The sequence below is a fragment of the Hoplias malabaricus genome, chromosome 10 (assembly GCF_029633855.1).
Source record: "Hoplias malabaricus isolate fHopMal1 chromosome 10, fHopMal1.hap1, whole genome shotgun sequence".
Lineage (NCBI taxonomy): Eukaryota > Metazoa > Chordata > Actinopteri > Characiformes > Erythrinidae > Hoplias > Hoplias malabaricus.
Window position 1 is genome coordinate 23,122,676 of NC_089809.1, and position 22,340 is coordinate 23,145,015.

At 41.5% G+C, this 22,340-nt stretch overlaps 1 protein-coding gene across 6 annotated transcripts in view; it reads left to right on the forward strand.

Annotated features, from left to right (window-relative positions):
- sema6cb (semaphorin 6Cb) overlaps nucleotides 1-22,340 on the forward strand; it is a 193,992-nt gene that overhangs the window by 117,708 nt on the left and 53,944 nt on the right. Inside the window, exon 1 of one of the 6 annotated variants that reach the window (XM_066682489.1) lies at nucleotides 21,348-21,526. The exons of the other annotated variants lie outside the window; for them this stretch is intronic. The gene's annotated coding sequence lies outside the window, so the exon portion shown is untranslated. Of the gene's footprint in view, nucleotides 1-21,347; nucleotides 21,527-22,340 lie in introns of those variants that run through there. 6 annotated transcript variants of the gene reach the window in all.

Genomic DNA, 22,340 nt, shown 5'->3' on the forward strand with positions numbered 1-22,340 from the left:
AAATTGAAAGCGCCTGCCCTTTGTTCCTAATTAACATAAGTATACACCCGCTAATCCCCTTAAAAGGACATGGGGCTGCAGAGCCGTGTGCACACACAAGCACAGACGAACTACAAACCACTGAAAACGTTAGATCTACTTTTTTACCTGCAATTCCTTTAGCCACCATAAAATATGGAATCATCCTGTATTTGGACACTGAAAGAAATCTTCCATACCGAACTGATACAGGACGTGCTTTTGAGGTTAGACTATTAATACAGAGGCTTTGTTTGAGACAGAAACGGTGCTGCTGCCAATTAGTCAAAAGTGTTTCTGTCCATGGAACAAAATAAAAAGAGCTGGGACAGAATTGAAGAATGCCAAAACAAAAATCTAAATATGGTGGAGCACCAGATTAAAAACCTAGGGAAAATATCTCCTAAGTTTTAAAGGGGAAAGAAAACAAAAGATCTGGGAAAAGTAGTTCTGAGGTGGAGGTACAGCTGTATGATTTTAATATCCACTCGAATTAATACTGGATATTGCACAAAAAAATGATGCCTGGCATGCAGTAACTTGTTCAGTGAATGCTGATTTGATTTGGTGAAATAAATCTTAGAAATGAAAAAAGTTTTATTGTAATTTAGTCCTATTATGTTATACACCTGAAAACTCATTAACCACTTATTGTGCACAAACACATCAGACCTCTGGTGTCTCTAAATCTGCTCTTGTGTGTAGTTTTGGTTCTTACCTAAGCACAAATCTCAACTATTTTGTTTTTCTACAGACCTTAGTCCATCTGTTGTTCTCTTTACATCATTAGCCATGGTCAGGACTCCCAAGCTGACACAATAGAGCACATATTACTTTGTGTGTTAGTGTGTGTTGTGCTTGTATTAGTGGATCAGATACATTAGTGCTGCTGAGTTTTTAAAAGACTGATGAACTAACAATAGTCCACCAACCAAAAATATCAATCACAGGCTCCAGTGGCCACTGACAAAAGACTTGAGGATGACAACACACACTGTGCAGCAACTTATGAGCTACTGTCTGACTTTACATCTACAAGGAGGACCAACGAGGTAGGTGCGTCTAACAGGGCAGACAGTGAATGGGCTGTGTGTTGGAAAAACTCCAGTATCACTGCTGTCTGAACCACTAACACATCACCGCCACGTCATTGTCACTGCAGCGCTGAGAATGACCCACCACCCAAATCACACCTGCTCTGTGGTGGTCCTGACAAAGTGCAGGGTGCTAGGATACATGTATGTAGGAGGTGGAATCTTAATGTGAACCAATGCTGAAACAGGAAACAAGATCAGTTTCACACAAATACAATGTTCCCCGAGTTTTGGACCATGGAGCAGTGGAACTGTGTTTCCTTGGAGTGATAGTGCACGCCACATCTTTGAGATTTTCAGACTTTACTGACGCTCTTGTGGCAGAATGCCGTCAAATCCTCAAGAAGTGCTCCAGCATCTAGCGTAAATCCTTCCCACTTATGATGGACAAAGTTCTTAATACTCTTGATTTCAGGGGAAATGTTGGATGAGCAGTCTTCAAACTTTTTGGAACATATAGAAGGCATGTTCTGCAGCTATACCCACTCGCTCCACTCACTCAATGTGTAAGCAATCTTCTGCAGACCTTCCCTCGCAAAGTGAATCAGAACTCCAAATATACATCTATGTCAAACGTTCCCCGTGAAATTCTATCCTCCCAGCCACTCAGATGGAGCTGAAGTCTCGTCTTTCACCTCCGTCAGTTATTTCCTCTTCAGACAAGTTCTCCTTTCATATCCTCAACCTGGCTGCCCCAAAGGTCAAATTAGAATATTCATGGGACTGCCTGTTAAAAAAAGCAGTTGGCTGTGGAAGATGAATTCTCGGCTGCTCTCTGAAGTTCCCACAAGCCTCTGCAGTCACCGTTCTGCACTTAATGCAGTGCTGCTCTCTGGAGCGAATGGTGAAAGCATATGCTTATGGAGATTTATTTGAGCCATACAACAAAAAGAGCCAACTTGTTCCTTAAATTTTTTTTTCCCATTAATCCACTTCTGAGATATTGATTCAGGTGTTAAAAACGTTGATGCACTTAGAGTCTTGGGAGAGCAGGAAAGTCTAGTTCTAGTTCTAGTTTTAAACTTGTGGACAGGAATACTGAACATGAATGCATTCAATTTGTAGAGGAACAGCAGTTCTGACCAAAGATCTGACCATGCTGTGGAACTCTAAACTTCTCTTGAAGTGAGCCAGAAGCTCCTGCTGTATATGACACCGCTTGCCAGCTTCTGATTGTTTCTCTTTCTTCTCAGAAGTCTTAGATGTTCCTGGTGTGTCCTGCTGCGGAGTCTTGTGATTATGTAGTACTCTTTGATAAGAGATCTATTTGTTGGTCCTTTTTGATTAATTCGACTGAAAAAGTGCTGTGATTCATTCCACATTCTCCAGTTCACAAAACTGTATATGGTTTTTATGTCTTTCTGCCTCTCTTGACCAGAATCTGATATTTCTGCCTATGTCCAAGTCTTTGATCACTGATTCTGAGGGCCAGCGTGGAGATCTAAGCAGGTCTTTAGATATAGAATGGTCATGAAATATTTAGTACATGATTCCAGTGTTTGCAGATGCAATTACATTATTAATCATAGTTCAGTGGTCAGTGAATAATAGATGTTTAATGGTTCAGCCAGGTGTTCAACCAAATAAGTTGCATTTGAAATTGATGCTTTAGTAAATCTGAGCCAGTCTCATTCCTACCCAATAAACACTCCAGACTAAAGACTCCAGACTTGGCAGTAGACAGTCCTCCCACGGGACTCCCCAAGTAGCCATCTAGATTTGGACATGCTATAAATAAACAACACATTTGCTATATCCTCTCTTTGCTCAGACCTCCATCATTAAGGATGCTGTGCTGCATCAGCACCAAACAAAACTGAAACACGCTGCACCCAGTGTTACCTCCTGGCCTAATACACCCCATGCCCTTACTCACCAATTCAGGAGAGAAAACAGCTAGGATATTTATACTGTGTACAATAGGTGCAGCTTTCTGACCTCACAACCATATTGGATTTCTGTAGTTCAGTGCAATACGAAATCTCGGATTTTACCACAGTTCGATAGATATGTATTTGGTGGGTTTTCAACTTACACAAAATACACAAATGTTAATGGAGCAACTGCATAATTTGGAATATACAGTAAACATGCCATTTAAAGTCATACAGTACTGTGCAAATGCTTTAAATTAGATTTAAAAAGAGTATGTAGCTGAGCTGATTTATTTGCTCAAAATGAACCCAAACAAACAAAAAAGGTTATATTAGAGTAAATAGTGATATCCTGTATGTGAATATGTTGGTTTAACCCTTTCCAGACCTCTCTGGAAACAAACTTTGTTCTATATGTAGTTCATCCTACTTCACAAACACATCTGCTATGTTTAGGGGGAAAATGTTAATGAATTTATATTTTTGTATTTATTGGAATTATACAAATTTATATATAAACACAATGCCTTTAGAGACTGTAAATTATTTTACACAATAATAATCTGAGGGGCGTAATATGACTTTAGAACCGTAATGTCGATGTTGAAAAATGGTGCTCAGTGGGTACTTTGGAAATGAAACACTCTTTTACACATTTCTCTACTACATTAAATATTATTATTGATTATTTCTGAGCGGAAGACTTGCCACCTTTGGCTCAGTGTGTTACAAGACATTTAATTTTTTTTTAATGACATGTTTAGGTGTTTTTACAACTTGGTGCTTAGACAGTTGTGCAGGACCCGCAGACAGTTGGGAAAGGAGGTGTGTGCTAAAGCACAGCTGGTTGAGGTGAACAGCATTCGCTTCTCGCCATGTGCCAGAGAGATAGAGAGAGAGATCCAGACAGCCTCATTGGAACCAGCTGACCATGCAGCAACAGAGAGAGCATCAAAACATGAGTCACATCAGCCAATCGTAAAGACTCCTCACAAAAAGGCCTTAAATAGCCTTTTCAACACACAAAAACCACCATCTACAAGAACAACCCCTTCTTTTCTTTCTCTGAACCATTGATTTGTTGTTCATGTCCCTCCTTGAGACTCTACTGATTGTGCTTTCTTTTATGTTTGACTGAACGCAAGAATTGCACATTGCTTAATTGCTCAAATGCTCAAATGCATCCTTGCTCTCATTGTGAGAAGAATAAAGGTCTGTGTGATGAGGAGTGATACATGACTACGAATATGAAATCCCCTTTGGGGAAAGTTAGATTTCAGAATTAGCTCAGTGGTTGTGATACACCAGTCTGACACACACACACACACACACACACACACACACACACTGTCTCCAGAGGGATGTGAGGGCTGAAATTGTGTGTGTATCTGGTAAGGTTCATATTTCTGTGATACACTGGCTGTAGATAAGCCTTTATAAATAGAGACGCCTGTAAAAGTGGTCTGGTTGGCATAAGGAAACTCTATGTGTGTGTGTGAGAGTGACTGAGAGTGAGAGACACACACAGTGGGAGAGAAAGTGATAGAGTGAGTGGATGGTGCCAGTGTAATCCCAGATGTGGACCCAGACTGTCTGTGTATTGATTTGGTTTGGGCTCCTCACTCAGCTTCTGGTTTCTGAAGCACAGTGATTTCGGCCCCTTCAGGTACATTCACAATAAGTCATAAAGAATTAACACTTTTAATATCTCTCTCTCTCCCTCATTTTCTTTTTTCCAGCTGCATATGTCCACTGTTGCTTTATCTCTAGGCAGTTTTTTTTTATCTGTGTTTTCTTCTTTTCTTTGTTCTATTTGATCTTATTCTCTGTCTTTTGCCATTCTTCTATTTGACTCTCACTTTTCACAGTATATATCCCTTTCTCCATTTTCCTCTCCTCACCCCCTTTATGCACAAACATCCACCTCTCTCTCTCTCTCTCTCTCTCTCTCTCTCTCTCTCTCTCTCTCTGTGTGTCAGCTGTGGCACAAGAATAATGGCCCCTTGTTGGCTCTTGCACACAGACTAATGAGAATCTCAAATCGGACAAGCAGAGTGCATTTATCTCACACACTCACACTTAATGACACACCACTGCTACAGCTTAACTGCACACACACACACACACACACACACACACACACACACACACACACATGTTATCGATGAAGCTGCTGGGTGCTCCTGATTTCCATTAGAGGAGTGTACTTTAATACAAGGTATGGAGAGACAGTGAGTTCAGGGGAGGAAAGTACTCTCTTTCTTTTTTCCACTCTTTCTCTCTCTCTCTCTCTCTTTGCCATTGCTCCTTGTTTTCTTACACTAGTTGTGCACCCTTATAGGAAAAAAGGGAAAAAAAAATCATTGACAGTGCTGTCCTAAGCATTACAAATATAACAAAATGCAACTGTAGGGGTTGTTCTGTTGGTCTGGATTTATTCCACTGCAGTAGGTGAAGTGTTTAATTAAATATATTGTGTTCATGGTTTTCTATATTATTTTGATGCCTATTTCTATACAAAATATTGATCCTATTATGTGTAATTTGATGTTTGTGCTTCTGTCTCACTGCACACCCCTATAATGCATTTAGAATGCTGCTGACATTGTTGCATGCTTCTGAAGAATTGTGTTAAATGGAAAAAAACACACACACACACACACAGTAGTGTCCACTTCACACTGGCAAATGCAACAGGACGTAGTGCACTGTTAATACCCAGATGATGTCCTAGAACCGCCAACCACAGTCTGCCATCACAGCAAGCCAGGATACATCATAAGTTTTAATCACTGAAAAACAACTCAAATCAATATTTAGCTTTAATGGTTGAAGATGATGTAGAGGTTTGATGTAATTAATGGTTTATTAGATGCACAACGGCTTGAATACAAGGCTAAAAAATAGCAAGAACTGCAAGAACATTACCTTGAGCAGTGAGAAAGTCTTATACATCATCGCTCTCTGCTCCTGCTTAAGGAGGAAATGTACAGGGCGAATATGTTTGGTTGTAAAATTGAGGATTTTTATGGAGGCCATTTTGGTGTCATTTGTAATATAGATTAGGAATGCCCAGATCATGAATTTATATGCCATCGAACTGGCCAGTGGCTGATTTTATTTGCCCCTTGTTTACCTGAAGCTCAAACTGGGAGATCTGAATGAATGCATGAATGTTAGCCTGACTTGTCACTATTTACCCTTTAATAGCCCAACATGGTCATATTATTAGTAAATGCTATTCAGTAAATGCTATTTCCAATGCTGCACTAGATGTAAATGTAAGGATACGGTGTAGTGCACATTACACAGAGCTTCATTACATTACATTATCAAATAGAGGAGTGTGTGGTCACACTGGCCTACATCTGTCTGGAGCCCTGTCTATTGTCTGCCCTCTTCCATTTCAGCCGTCGTTCTAGATCAGTATCAGATGGTGAGACTAAAGGATAGAGTGGGAAGGATTGGCGCTGATGATGGGAAGCCTAATTAGAATGCTATCTGAGCCGCATCGGAGCCCATAATCAGGTTTGGGTTTGGGATTAAGATCAGAAAAGGGATTATCCAGCTTGAAGGTTCCTGGTGACTGAGGCATTGCATTAAGGGATCTATCTTCACATCAGAGACACAGGCACCCTCAGACCACATATGATGACACAATGAGGGAATCTCAGGTGGTTAGGGATTGCCCAAGGCGCCGACGGGGCCTGCCTGTGTCACACCTCATGGTTACAGATCTAGATCCGTGCCCTTTTGATATGACCCTACATCTAACCTCACCCCAGTGTTCTCCTAGCATCTTTGGTCATAAGGGTTACAACATGTGCCTGAGCGGTTGTCTTGGATAATCAGAATCACTAAACCACTGCTGGGTGTTTATATCGTAATTAGCTGAGTGGCTAGTTGTTTTGTATTTTTTGTCTCTCCATAATCAGACGTTTATTGTACTGTTTAATTTGATGGTATCTCAGATCTTGCATGGTTGTGGCATGGTTATCTTTTTACTATATTGTCTATATCTAATGTAAAACATGTATCTTCTTGTATTTCCGCGGAGGTCAATGTAAAAAAATTGTATTCCAAGATTGTGCTCCGTTCATCATGACATTTTTCCGCAGTATGAAGGATGGCTGCAGTGTTCACGTAATATAGTAAATTAAATGTCCACAAAAATGACAACAGTGATGATATGCAATTATCTGATAGAAATAAGTAGTCGAGGCAATCGCAGTTAGTTTATTCTGATAAATATTGCAGTTTGTGTTTATATTTCATTGCTATTTTAATTGCTTTCCATTAAAAGTGTGAAAAGTATATTTCCAGCTTCATTCATTCATTCATTATCTGTAAGCGCTTATCCAATTCAGGGTCGCGGTGGGTCCAGAGCCTACCTGGAATCATTGGGCGCAAGGCGGGAATACACCCTGAAGGGGGCGCCAGTCCTTCACAGTGCAACACAGACACACACACATTCGCTCACACCTACGGTCACTTTTGAGTCGCCAATCCACCTGCAACGTGTGTTTTTGGACTGTAGGAGGAAACCGGAGCACCCAGAGGAAACCCACGCAGACACGGGGAGAACACACCAACTCCTCACAGACAGTCACCCGGAGCGGGAATCAGACCCACAACCTCCAGGTCCCTGGAGCTGTGTGACTGCGACACTACCTGCTGCACCACGGCACCGCCCCTATTTCCAGCTTCATTTAATCTAAATTCCAGATCTCGTCTATCATTTTTCTTTCTGTGCCCTTTGGCAGTTTGCCCATTGTAGCCATCTTCTGAAATCTACTTCCAAAAAGTATTTGTTATTTTGTTGGTAATTATGCCTATGTAGCATATTGTATACGGTACCTATAATGGATTACATTTGCATATTGTGTCATGTTGAAATATGCTCTATAATCCTGATATTGGGGTCCTCCCCAGTCCTGGGTGAAGGAGTGCTGTATGTAGAAGTGTAGATGTGTGACTTGCTTTCTCTGGGGGAAAGGACAAGATGATGAAGAGTTTAATTTAAGTGTACAGAGTGGAATGCACAGGTGTGATGGGAGCATCACCTTGAAACACTCTTTCTGTCTCTTTCTCTCTCATTCTTGGTGGCAGACTCTCTGATTTGTGCGCTTTTGAGTCTGCAGCACTCTGATTGGAAAATCATTCATTTAAAAATAGGGCAGGCATTGTGGCAAATGGCTGCTGAAGATGCGCAGTACAATGCCGCTGTCACTGCCTCCCGGCACACTTTCTTTTTTCCTGATTAGCTTTTAGGCATAGGTGGCAGAGATTGATCAAGTGTGTGTGTGTGCGTGTGTGTGTACATACTCTGTACAGAAAATAGGTGCTGAAAGGAAGTGAAAGCCTGCACTTTATCCTCTTTTAATCAGCTGAAGTGTTCTGTCGGTAAGGTCTCTCTATGTCCTTGCTCAGACTACTCAGTCTCTTTGGATTGCGAAGGTTAATAATCGGATTTTATTGCATTGCGCAGTTGTCATTTTGGCAAGTATTGGTCAAGAGCCTCCAAGGACATTGAGTATAAGCTTTATAAAGAAGGGACAGAGTTAAACCAATATGAATTTTGCTCAGTGAGATGAAAACCTGCCCTCGGCGCTGCTCTCTTTCTCTAATCAGCAATGAGCTGATGGCTCTACTTACTAAAGAATGCATTGCGCAGGCCAGAGCAATGTGGCATTTAAATAAATGTGGATCTTTTGCTGTATTCTGATGCACGAGGCACTGTGAGGTGATGCATTCAAGAATCCAAGTAGCTCTTTATATCAACGACTTAAATGCTGTAGACCTGCGGCAGGTCTGCTTTTCCATTCCTCATTGCTGTAATTTAAAAATAGCTCGGGCAGTTTGCATTGTTTTCATGTGAATGCTGAATAATAAGACCTGTAATACAATAAGCCCCAGAATTTAAAGGCTTAAGTGTCAAATACCTTTGTAGTTCTGCTTAAATAATGTATGCAACAAGATTATAACTGCTGTTATGGATGGATATAGCTTAGGTACATTCAGAAATACTGTTAATAGCAGTATGTTCTCTGTCATGTAATTACCCAAGGTATAGTGGGAAGATAATTGTTTAAGACCAGTCTAAAAGTGGGACACTTCTTGTGACTGTCTAGAGGGGTGATTTGGCCTCAAAATTGGCCTAGTTGTCCTCCATTTTGGGCCAAGAATTATTAAAAACCCTTACTAAGTGTATTGAGTATCAGCCAAATGAAACTAATACACATTTTTAATACTGTTTCATAGTAACAATCGGTGTAAAATCGTAACCAGTTTCTTCAGTGGCTTATATATTAGAACATACAATGTACACAGATACTGCATTCACAACAATATTGACAGATTATAGGTATTTGAACTTGGGTTAGAATTGACTTAATTATATCAAATCACCCAATGTGTTACTTGTTGCCGCAGGTATCACCTGCTCACATTTAATCTTTAATAATTGCTGTGGAATAATTGAGACCCACAAACAATATCTGTGATATGACTATTTACAGCCTGCTCCACTGCCTATTAAACAAATATTTGGCATTTTTCTTAGCCCTCCTGTTGCATATTTCTAATATTAATCAAAGATGGAATGTTTGGTGTTTAATTACTGAATTCTTTCCGAATCATTTTGCAAAACTAACAGGTTGTACTACAGTACAATAGTAACCCTCAACCAGTTACACATGGGTACTAACCTGAGGGTTTGGTATGTATAAATAATCTTTATTCACTCCCCCACCTGATCACTCCAACTTTGACTCTGTGGTTTACTGTAGTGTGTTTAACTCACATTTGTTCTTAACAAGACAAGGCTGTTAGTCAGGATTCTGGCTCATGAGCATCACCTGAGAAAAGTGATGTTATCTTCTGAGTAAGTCTTGTATTGTCAGTCCTTCAATCACTGAAGGTCAACACAAAATATACCAGTCTGTCATAAATGTGAGATATATAATAGCACCTGTGTTTTAATGAACTCCTGTTGTATGGTCTAGGTATAAGGTTGGTATTGATCTATTGTATTCGATGAGGAGATCACCATTATTTAAGTTGCTGTTATATCGGTACTGAGCTGTTAGTAGAGACACCTGCTATTTTACTTTAGAGAGAGAGAGAGATGGGTAGGGAAAGGAGGAATATGAGAGTAAGGCAGACAAAAGAGAAACATGTTCTTAAACAGGATATAAACAAAGTGATAGGATATGGAGACAAATGTGCTAGCAGCATCCAAAACCAATTTGTGAGTGAAGAGCTGGGGCTCCAAGAGCTGACCACACACACAAACTCATGAGATGAAATGAAGATCAGAGATGCCTGGGTTAATGGAGACACCTCCATATATTGTATTCTGGAGCTGTGGCTCAGACTTACACAGGGCTATCTGAGACATCACAGGCCTTATCTCTGTCTCTCACACACTCACACACACATACTTCCTCACACACACAGACAGGACCAGCCGAGTGATATTATTTACTGGTTTAATACACACACCGTACATCTCTTGTGGTTCAATGAGATTCGCTCCCAATGGTTCTCCGGGGACGCTCACATAGAGAGTGGCAGAAAAGAGAATTGGATTTGGGTTTGGCTGTTTTGTGTTTCCACAGTGTGAATGCGCACACACACACACACACACACACACTCACAGAATGAAATTAAGGCCTGTGCTTTGAGCAGAGGACGATGGCTAGAAATGGCCCTGTTGGTGTGTTAGACTATTCAAAGGCTTGTGTGTGTGTGAATGACTTGTTGGGGCAACAGCTGGGAAATATGGCCAAACACATCATGATCTTTAAATCCAGTGGATGATTCATTCATTCATTCATTCATTATCTGTAACCGCTTATCCAATTCAGGGTTGCGGTGGGTCCAGAGCCTACCTGAAATCATTGGGCGCAAGGCAGGAATACACCCTGGAGGGGGTGCCAGTCCTTCACAGGGCAACACACACACACACACACACATTCACTCACACACTCACATCTACTTTTTGAGACACTTTTTGAGTCGCCAATCCACCTGCAACGTGTGTTTTTTGGACTGTGGGAGGAAACCCACGCGGACACGGGGAGAACACACCAACTCCTCACAGACAGTCACCCGGAGCGGGAATCGAACCCACAACCTCCAGGCCCCTGGAGCTGTGTGACTGCGACACTACCTGCTGCGACGCCACCGCGCGCCTCCAGTGGATGATGTGTCTTTTAAAGTTTTGTTCTAACTCACAGTTCTGGACATTGCCGAAGAGCCAAATTGGGAATGAATTCACGATTTACGCTCTAGTAGTGCATCATTTAAAAAGTTAAAAAAAAGAACCAATATTTTAAATAGATATAAAACAGCTCATAGACCAGGTAGACTCACTCATTCACTCACTCACTCACTTTTAACAAAATGGGCCACTATTCGTTGCATTGCATTGCCCTGTGTGTCCTCTTTATTCAGCATTTCACATGCTGCATTGAAATAAACACGGGAATAGTGGACTTTAAGTGCTGATATTCACTAAACCCTTAGAAATCCATATCATGATAAAAATGGGTCAAAATATCTTCAACCAAACATCTGCAAACCTCTAATCTGAGGTGCATAGTGACGTTTATTCTGACACTAATACGTACAATAATCATAATGTCACACACACCCCTAATAGCTTTCAGTATTTTTTATGCATCTGTTATATCATGCAGGTACCGCAGAGCACTCTATGGACGCGTGTGTACAATTTAAAAACTAATAAAATAAAATCACCTCCTCCATATTTGCTCTAGCAACACTCTCTCTCTCTCACTCTCTCACACACACACAACAGATACTCTCCACACCTCCTGACACACGTTGTTGTATGTGGAGCAGCCCTGATTCTGTGATGGGTTGTTGGGGGTTGGGAGGTGGTTGCAGTCTATAAATAAAGACCGCAGATAATTATGAAGCTCTGTCTGTGTATTCCTGTCTGTCATTCTCTCTCTCTCTCTCTCTCTCTCTCTCTTACTTGTGCTCTGTCACTCTCTCACAAAGTCACTCTGTGTTTCTCTTGTTCTCTCTTTGTCAATCTCTTGCTTTCTCATTCTCTCTCTCTTTTTGTCTCTCTCTATCTCCATGTCTTTCTCTCAGCCGGGTGTTTCATCTTCACAGCAGGACTGAGCTGGGTATCGTTTTCATCTGCCTGCTAGTCTCTCTCTCTAGGGGGCTTGCAGAGTTTGGAGAAACACGCGCGCACACACAAACACATTGATACATTATTTGATTGTGCTTTTTACTGTTATTGCTATTGTGTTGCTGTTGAAGATAGGTGTCGGTGACAGTTTTGATTTGAACTTTAATAATTGATTTGTAGAGATGATCCTTAGATTAAATATAGAAAGTAATTGATGTGAAGGAATGACCTAATGACCAGTAATCATGTTAAATCTGTACTGTGTCATTAATTGTACTGTGCTAATTCTTAATCACCCTTTAAGATTCGCTGGACGATATGGGCAAAATCTCTCTCTCTCTCTCTCTCTCTCTCTCTCTCTCTCTCTCTCTCTCTCTCTCTCTACATCATGTTGTGTAGCTGGGTCCAGAGCAGAGTGGGGTAATACGCCCCTAAATGAAACCAGGGCTGAATCTCAGCAGTACATTAGTCTCAGTTACACCACAGAGAGAGGGAGGGATGTTTTGGGTTTGTGGAATGGTCACAGCGGAACGTTCCCCTTGTTTGTTAGGCATGTGAGTGGAAATTTTGCCAAGGGGGGAGCTTCGTTGATCATAAGATCAAATTATATTGCCTTCTGCCAAACACAATCAGCAACTCTACAGAAATATGCTGATTAAACAAATACTGTTTATGTATCTCATATCCTCTGTCCAATTAAAAACACATATCTCTCAGTGACTTCAGAAGACATACAATGACCTTTTTATTCCAGGTAATCTTGGAGTATTTCATGATGTGAAGGACAGCTGCTGTGTTTAAATGATGTAGTAAATTAAAAATAAAAAAAAGTGGAGATGCATGGTTTTAATCGCACGACACGTGTGAAAGTGTTTTATTGAAATATGACGTTTCTGACGATCGCTCCAAGAAGGTCCTCACAAAGCACAGCACTGGAAAATCTTGTCTATGATAATCGATCTCTGTTAGCGTGCCCAAGCGGGATTGAGTTTCAAATTTAGCACTTTCTGTCAGGCTCGCTTGGGTTATGTTTCAGGCTTCAATTCAGGACCGCGCAGAGCTGTGTGTCATGAAAATTCTGTGAAAAGTACTGTGATGTTTTAGTTTTGCCATATAGTGCACCCATCCTGTTATTCCCTCCTTCAGATATAATGGGTGACAACAGAATCAATGATCTGACAAAACATTTGAAGGACCATCATCTCATGTAATAGAAACTTAACGACTGATGCAAGCTTAGGTAAAAATATTATCAGTGGTGTTCACAATTGGCCTTGCTCTCGCCGAATAAGGTGGTGCTCCTCCTCCTCTCCTGCTACAGAATGCAGGCCTCTGTTAGTTAACATAACAGATCTGGGCAGTTATCATTCTCCTCCAGGTGGGTTCAGTTAAAAAAAAATCACTACAAAGAATAATAATAAAAAATACTAAATTAAACAATAGTAGATTAAAGGAAGCTATTGACAGCAGCAATATACATCTAATGCATGCATCTGTCTTCCTGATGCTGCTTACTTCTTTCTCTCTCTCTCTCTCTCTCTCTTTCTCTCTCTCTCTCTCTTTCTTTCTCTCTCTCTCTCTCTCTCTTTCTTTCTCTCTCTCTCTCTCTCTCTCTTTCTTTCTCTCTCTCTCTCTCTCCCTCTCTCTTTCTCTCTCTCTCTCCCTCTCTCTTTCTCTCTCTCTCTCTCTCTCTCTCTTTCTCTCTTTCTTTCTCTCTCTCTCTCTTTCTTTCTCTCTCTCTCTCCCTCTTTCTCTCTCTCCCTCTCTCTCTCTCTCTCTCTCTCTCTCTCTCTCTCTTTCTCTCTCTCTCACATTGTAACTACGACTCTCTCTAATTGGAGTCGTGCGGGTTGTGCTCAGTTTGATGAGAGAGTGAGAGCGTGTGTCATGCCGGTTTGACAAAGTGCTCTGCAGCCTTTTGATAAAGACTCTCAGTCTTAGCCTCCTCCCAAATCTGCGCAGTGCATCCCTGCTTACCCCCACACACTCTCTCACCTCCACAGGGAATGCTCCTCCGCAGATGTGTGTGTATACGTGTATGTATGTGCACACGTTGGCATGTGGTTGTGTGTGTGTGCGTGTATGTGTGTGATGACTATAGCAGTGGAAGTCCCTGGGCGATGGTTTTTGAAGCCATAGAACAGATAGTAAAAATAGAGCCACATACAGAAGTTTGAGAAAGGGAGAGGGAGAAGTATGGTTCTCTCTCCTTTGCTTGCTCGTCCTGCACACACACTTCACTTTCCAATTATAACGCCCTTCAGGGAGGGCCTGCTAGAATTTCTGTCAATACAGGCCCAGGTAATGTTTCTCAATAACAAGCTAAATTATTAATGAGAGAGAGAGAAAGAGAGAGAGAGAGAGACTGTGTTTATCGTTTACTTTTACTCGTTAGTTTAAAATTCAAGGCAGAAAGAAAGACAGTTTAATGTTGCCCTGCATAATTTTGCTTGTTGTTTTTGTTAGATGTTAGTTCTTAGTTTACAGCCAAGATAAAAACCCAGATTAACTGAGACAAATGCCTGTTTTTTAGTCCCTATAAATGAGTAATGTAATTTAATATTATATGCAAAAGTTTGATCACCTCTGGTTAAAAATGTTATAATTCTTTTTCTGGTTACTGAATGTTTATTTGAAAAATAAATATTACGGGTTATTTTCTTCAATACGTTCAGTTGGGCAAATAAACAGTAAGTGAGAATTAATATGTGCAGATATATTCTCTGTAGAGGATGTGCACTTATTTTCACGTGACATTTAATTTGGCGAGGGACCCATAAATGCAAATGGACTCGTGGTAGTGGTGTGGGACGGAGGGGATGCCGGGACCAGCCCATCCTGCTACAGGCATTGAACTCTTTCAGAAGAGTAGTATCATAGCAGACAGTAAGAGACCTTGCAGTGGTTTTCCTATCGATCCGCCCAGCGTCTGTCTGCCGTCTGGCAATGATCCCGCTCATGTCTGGCCCACGTCTGGCCACTGGAAACCTTAAGAAGAGTCTGGTAAACAAAGTCAGTGCTTAAAGTGGAGTTATTTATGAACGCTGCCGGAGGAAGGGAGTGTAAGGTCTGTAGAGTTAATAAACTTACTCTATGCTGGGTTTGCTACATGGCTCTTCAAAGTTATTTGATCATGTGACCAAGGCTCATCACTGCCTTTATGCCCAGGTTCTTCCTTACTATATCAAACACCTGCTGAATATTTCATGCAGTGTTAGAGCCTTGTCTTGAAAAGAGAAGGTGTCTATAAAGGCATAGTACAAAGTGGAGAGTGCTGCAATGTTTCATGTAAGCACTTTTTTCTCATGACAGATGAGAGGATAGAATTTTGAGTGCTATTCCCACTGCCTCCATCTCCTCAGAGCGTAAGTAATTTCTAGGCAGATACAGCCCTACACGAGTACATACATCTTGGCCTCCCACTAAAGAATTAATTTTGTTAATAATAATTGATAATAATTATCTGGCAGTAAGTCTTGCTTTAGGGCGGCAGGGTGGCACAGCAGGTAGTGTCGCAGTCACACAGCTCCAGGGACCTGGAGGTTATGGGTTCATGTCTCGCTCTGGGTTACTGACAGTGAGGAGTTTGCTGTGTTCTCTCTGTGTCCACGTGGGTTTCTTCCGGGTGCTCCTGTTTCCTCCCACAGCCCAAATGGATGGATTGGTGACTCAAAAGTGTCCCTAGGTGGGTGTGTGTGTGTGTCGCCCTGTGAAGGACTGGCATCCCCTCCTGGGTGTGTTCCTGCCTTGTACCCAATGATCCTGGGTAGGCTCCAGACCCAGTGCGACCCTGAACTGGATAAGTGGTTACAGACAATGAATGAATGAATGTCTTGCTTTCTGGATGCTACCATAAATAAATGTAACATGTACTACAATATATATATATATATATATATATATATATATATATATATATATATATATATATATATATATATATATATATATATATATACAATTAGACTTTTCCACTATTTAATTTCCACTATTTCATTTGAAGAGGTTGGTTCACTAGCTGTGTTCCCTGTTTTGAAGGGAATTATGGATAAATTACATGATGATATAAGTTCAGATTTCCCAAAGACAGATTTCTATATCTATTTGGATGTATCTTACCATTTCTGTTCCTTTTCAGTCCCTCCAGCTTTCAGCCCACAGTTATGCCATTGACTCTGTGAATCCCAGAGAAGCAGCAGACACAATTCCATAGAAACCCAAATGAGCTGCCTGAGTGGAGTCTGTCAGCTTGGTGCATACTGCTGAATGACCTTCTTCCTCCTCTTCCTCAGACTCAGGGCAGCGATTCCCAGTAGAGTCCGGGCAGAAGCATGGCTAGGTCAGGCAGACATGCTCCTCTGATGGGATGACCTTGTCAGTGAGTCTGAACCGTGGTGCCTGTGGCGGATCTTTTCCTTCCCTGTGGGTTTAGCTGACTGGCGTTGATAGTGAGAAGGCTGTGACCTCTGTGACAGACCAGACAGACACACATACACGGACACGCGCACAAACGCGTGTGACCTCAGATGACACCAAGGCATTCATTTAAACCTCTGCGATCGTGCCACTGTCGCTGATAGGAGAGCGGGAGAGTGAGAGCACTGATGGTTCTGACAGCATCTATTTCCTCCCTAATCCCAAATGAGGGAAAGGACGTTGTCTGTCCACAGAATTGATTCTCTCCCCTCGACTCTTGCGACAAGTAAACGCTCTGTCAGTCACACGGCCTTAACATACCACTGCACATCCCCGGCACTTTCCAAGCTCACGTTGATGTTGGATATTTCCAGTCGAGGAAGGAAAACAACTCAGGGCTCATGTTTTTAGTGAGTGAAGTGATTTTCCTGACTCCAACTCTAAAAGTAACTTGAAGCTTTGTTTTTCTTTAGTAAACATTTTTTTTTTATCCCAGAAATATTGTGTTCACAGCATTTAGTAGTGGCTCTGTAGGCCTGCGTGAGGTGTGTGTGTGTGTGTTAAAGTTGAGTGGTGATTTCAAAGGCTCTTAATTAGCAGTAGCCTCAAACAAGTTCTGACGGAGATACACTAAACCTGAAATTTCACATTCTCTCTCTCTCTCTCTGTCTCTGCTCTGAGGGTTGGCTGTCGATAATTACCCAACACCGCTTGATCCCAATTCTAATTTAGCCGTGCAGGAGTGGGGTGGGCACCCACAGAAATCTAATTAGAAAAGTTCCTGTCCGTCTTGGCCGTGAGACAGTTAATGAACTGGCCAGTAGCATTGAGCAGGCGTTAACGGCCAACAGCATTTAGCATGGACAGAGTCTGGATAATTCAGCCCCTTTGATAGGACTACAAGCATCTCAAGAACACCTTTTTGTATTAGCTCTGCGACCAGATCTCGCATCATAGATCCATTAAAAACAAATCTCAGCAATAAAGCTTCAGGTACAACCCAGAAAAGCAGAGCTCTGTCTGATTTTGTTTTGAAACTGTTTGGATGTATTTTTCAGACAATCCTGGCACCATGTGAGAGGAATCATGGGATCGGTCTCTGGCTGCACATTGAAAACTGACCCACCGTCAGCAGGTCGCAACCATGCACTCTGAGCAGACAGTGCTGCCTTTGTAACACTGAATTTTGCACAAGCTGCCTCTTCTGTTGCTGCTTAACCAGAGCCTGAGTGCATAAAGACTGACTAGCTTTTAGACTGTTTGTCCAAACCCAACTGCAGTTTAGATTCTTCTACATTTTCTGTATTTTATTCAATTGATAACTTCTTAAACTCTTGTTCTGCACATCTGGGAGTTAGGATAATGCTTATATAACTTCTGTCTTGAATATGTAGTTGTTGAGTGTATAGATGTTTGGGTTGTAATCAGCAAGGGAAAATAACACTGTCCTTCCTTTAAAGGCTCGTGCTTCATTTGCACCTCAGCTTCTCAGCCCAGCTGTTCCACGGGCCTGCTAATCAGCTTCAGAATATCATTAAAAAAAAGCATCCAATCTGTCAGGCAGCCACGCCATGTGAGGATTTAACAGTGGCAACAACATCGGGTCATTTGCAATGTAAACTCCCCTTAGGCAAAAGTTATTTAGATGCCTATTTGCAGCATTTCCAGTTATTGCTTACACAGTTCTTGCACTCGTTGGCCTGGGCTCCAAGAAGCTCTCCCTAATGTCCAGCAGCACCTCAGGGGACCTAGAAGCTGATGAGGGCATTTTCCAAAAAGCCACATGCGGAGGTAGAGACTCTCCAAATGGAGCTATGACTGGGCTTGCTGTGGCCTTCCTAATTGGCCCGGCTACTGGTGGGTCCCCGCTGGAGTGGCTGGGGGGTAATGGGCCGTGGAGAACCTGCACACTAATGTGCCTAATCGTGTTTGAAATGACAGAGGAGCCCTGGGACACTCTCCTTCATTATTGGGGGGTGATGTATAAGGGAGGGGGGCGCTGGCAGAGAGGGGGCCTCATTCATGGTCAGCTCTCAAAGCACAGAGGTAGTGAAGGCTTGGGGGCAGGAGGGTGGTGGGTGACAACTCCCCAGCCAAAGATAATGAAAGGTTCAGATCCCGGCTGCTTCGTCTGAAAGGGGCATAAAAAGGCCGCTCATATTTTAGACTTGGCCATCGCAGATTTAATCAATGCAGTTTTATAGCGTCTGCCTCTTTAGCCAGAGGTGGGCAAAGGCAGAGTCGTTACACAAAGTTGATGTGTAAATGAAAATAGATCTTTTGAAGATGATCCCGCTGTGTCGGACATGTGCCATAAAGTGCTGGCGGTCTCTGGTTATTAGAGTTGCCCTCTGCAAGACACAGGGAGCGCTCGAAGTGTCAGAGGATAGAGAGGGACGCCTGGCGACCAGAGAGCACCCAGGGGCTGCGGCACTGTTGCTAAATCCAAATGAATGTCACATAATCAATCTAGAACCCCAGAGGCTCTTCAGCCTCACACTCTACCCGATAGCATGCCACCCCTCAAACACAAACGTACACACACACACACTTCTCCTGCACGGTCTCCCCTGCTGCCCAGAGGACTCTGCTTCATTAAAAACAAGGCTTTGCTTACTCGAAATGCACCAGCAGCCAAGAGCTGATGCAGAGTTGAGCGTGGGGGGAGTTCGGGGGGGATAAGCAGCGGGTAGTCTCATATCGACAGCTGTCAGCTCATCAGCACCTCAGAGTACGCCAAACACTCGGCAAACGCCCACTGATTACAGAACAGGCTAGGCTTCTCAAGGGGAGTGTGTATAAGTCAGGTTGTTGGGGGCTTTGTGTGTGTGTGTGTTTGTGTGGTGGGACTCCTGTTAGTGATAACAGTGTTTTGGCAGGTGGTTAGTTGAGCTGCTGTGTGGGTTTCTCCATTCGTATTCTGCCATTCATTTTGGGGCTTGGAATAGTGGGTGTGGCCTTTTACCGAAGTGTGAGGACTTAAACATGTGGGTAAATTAAACAGATGCGTAGGCTGCTTCGCTGTCTGATTTAACATGTATTAAAAGTTGAACTTGTAACTTGTAACATTAACAATAATAAAAAATGTAATTATAAATACTATCACTCCTATTCAAACTGTCAGAATAACGTGTGTGTGTGTGTGTGTGTGTGTATATATATATATATATATATATATATATATATATATATATATATATATATATATATTTAACCTTCAGTTTATACACGCAGTGTAAAAGTTATTAAAACATATTCTTATTTACAATAACAGCCTGGCAATAGCAGAAGCTGCTTGAGGGAAAGGGAGTACATCAATAACAACATGAAAACACACACACACACACACATATACACACACACACAGGTTCAGTTCAGTCTCTGTAGCACCCCCTCTGGTACAGGTGAGCAAACTGTAGATTGAAGAGTACAAATCTATCAGCTACCATCCCCACACTGTGAAGATGATTGCCTAATCTCTACCCTGGTAGGCATTTTTTTAAAAGATCCATTTTGGGGAATCTGAACTACGTTTCTGTATGTGTGTGTGGACAGGAGACCAAAGATTCAGAAAAAATACTACATTTTTAAAACTATATAGATTTGTGTGGTCTCAGGTGATTCTGGGTTACTACACTAGATTACCTTTCATTCGGTTTCTACTTGTTACTGCCTTTGTAGCTCTATACAAATCTGTGTCATTTTCTGTATAAATTTTTGTATATTTACAAGAGTAATTACAAAAGAATGCATATATTCTATATTTATTTTTATATACCACTTTTATAATGTACTGAGATATACTGTATAGCTGTTTAATAATAAAATATACCAGCCCTAATAATAAGATTAATATTTGATTGTAGTCAGTTCTCTGCCTTCAGTGCACTTTTGGTTCAATTCCACTCCCACTCCCTGCTGAACATTTTTTGGCACATTATGTTTATCATTTAACTTTTTGGCCTGCCCCACCTCCAAAGACATACATCACTGCAGGGCTACACTCAAAGCCCCCCTCCCATTTTTAAGCATTTTTTTAAAGTTGAATTAGGGCTTAAAGCATGCATTTCATCAGCATTATCATGTTAATGTTAACCAGTACTGTTTGGGTCACAGATAACCTTTGGATCACCTTACCGTGATGGAGCATTATTACTTTATCGGTTTATATTTGTATCTTAGCATCCATTAACTTTCTGTTCCAAACTTCCTAATTTTGAACATTTTTCAAAGTTGTACTTTGTAAGGGTTTTTTTAACCTGAAACTAGGAGGTTTAAAATCTAACACCTTTGCAATACATCCACACTGAACAAATCCCGTTAATGTTGGTTCTAATTTTTGATTTATTTTTTCTTTTTCTGCAAGTGAATCAAATGTGATAAACTTAAACTCAAGGCTAGGATTTAGAGTCTTTACGGTGGTTCAGTTAATTTATCCTGTTCTTGCAGTAGTTCGCAACTAAAACTAATTCTTGGATTCGAGCCAATGTGTGGAGGCAGTGCTTTACTTTTACCTTGAAATATTTGAACAATCTTGGAAAGAAACATAAGTAGCAGGCTCAACCAGAGCATCTGCAGAGTTTAAGGTTTAGGGCAGCTGAGCCTCTTCAGAAATACTTTCTCTTAGTAGGAGGATCTGGGGGCATGCTCCACTGGGAGGAGGAAGAAAACAGCCTCTAAATCCTCAAAATCATAGCACTGCACATTTGAGATCTCTCTCCGCTCTAACACACCTGATGCAGCTTAGCAAAGGCTTGATAATGAGCTGATAATTTGACTCAGGTGTGTGAGAGATCAGAAACCAACATGGAGCCGCAAAGATGAAACCATAAGCTCAACTATAACCCAGAAACCTAACAAAAGACAGAGATGGTCTGATGTGTAATGAAATGACAGGACATTGATCTAGGGGTTAAGGCTGGAAAATAAATGGATTAGGCTAAATTGTTTCTGAGGTAAGTGTCATTCATCCCTTGTCTGCCCTCATTGACCAAGTGGCATATTTTATATGTAGGTAAGTTTATGAGGAAGAAAAGTTTTACCAGTCTACCTACTACCACACCTTTTCAGAGACAGGGTTTCATGGTGAGAGTTTGAATTGAAAATGAGTAGTCCTACAGAGTATTTATACTGAAAGTCTCCTGGATTCACTTTTTCAGCCCCAGCCTCGCAGTAAGGAATAGGGGCTGCTGTGGCAAAGCTACTTCACAAAGAAATTTTCAAATACATATGACAGGCAGTGCTGCAAGTATTTTATACTCTGACTATGGGCTTTCGGATATCTAACATCATTACAATAGGTCCTGATATATCTGCTATATTTAGGCTACAGTAGATTGATTGCCTTTGCTAAATAAACACCCAAGGAATTCAGCAAAGTTCAACTTAAACTTTCTCAATTTGGATGCGACACAGAAACAACATTGAAACAAGAGCATTAGCATGTATTTCATGATGGATCAAAGCCTTTAAAGGCTCATTTTATCAAAGGTCAGGGCTGCTTTTAGGGGAAAAACCTATGATTGGATAGCCTGAAATTAAATTGAACCCAACTCTGCTGAACAAGATTGGCTTCAGAATGTAGCCGTGGGGGTCTTTCACACCTGACTGTGGTGGGTACAGCACTATCCGGTTTGGTACAATCCACAGGGCATGTGTCCTGTAAATACCTTAACTTATATCAGTATTTTTTCCCCTTTTACTGTAGTTATAACAATTCACAAATCATTTCATTGTTTAAACAAAACAGCAGTTTGACTGGTATACTTG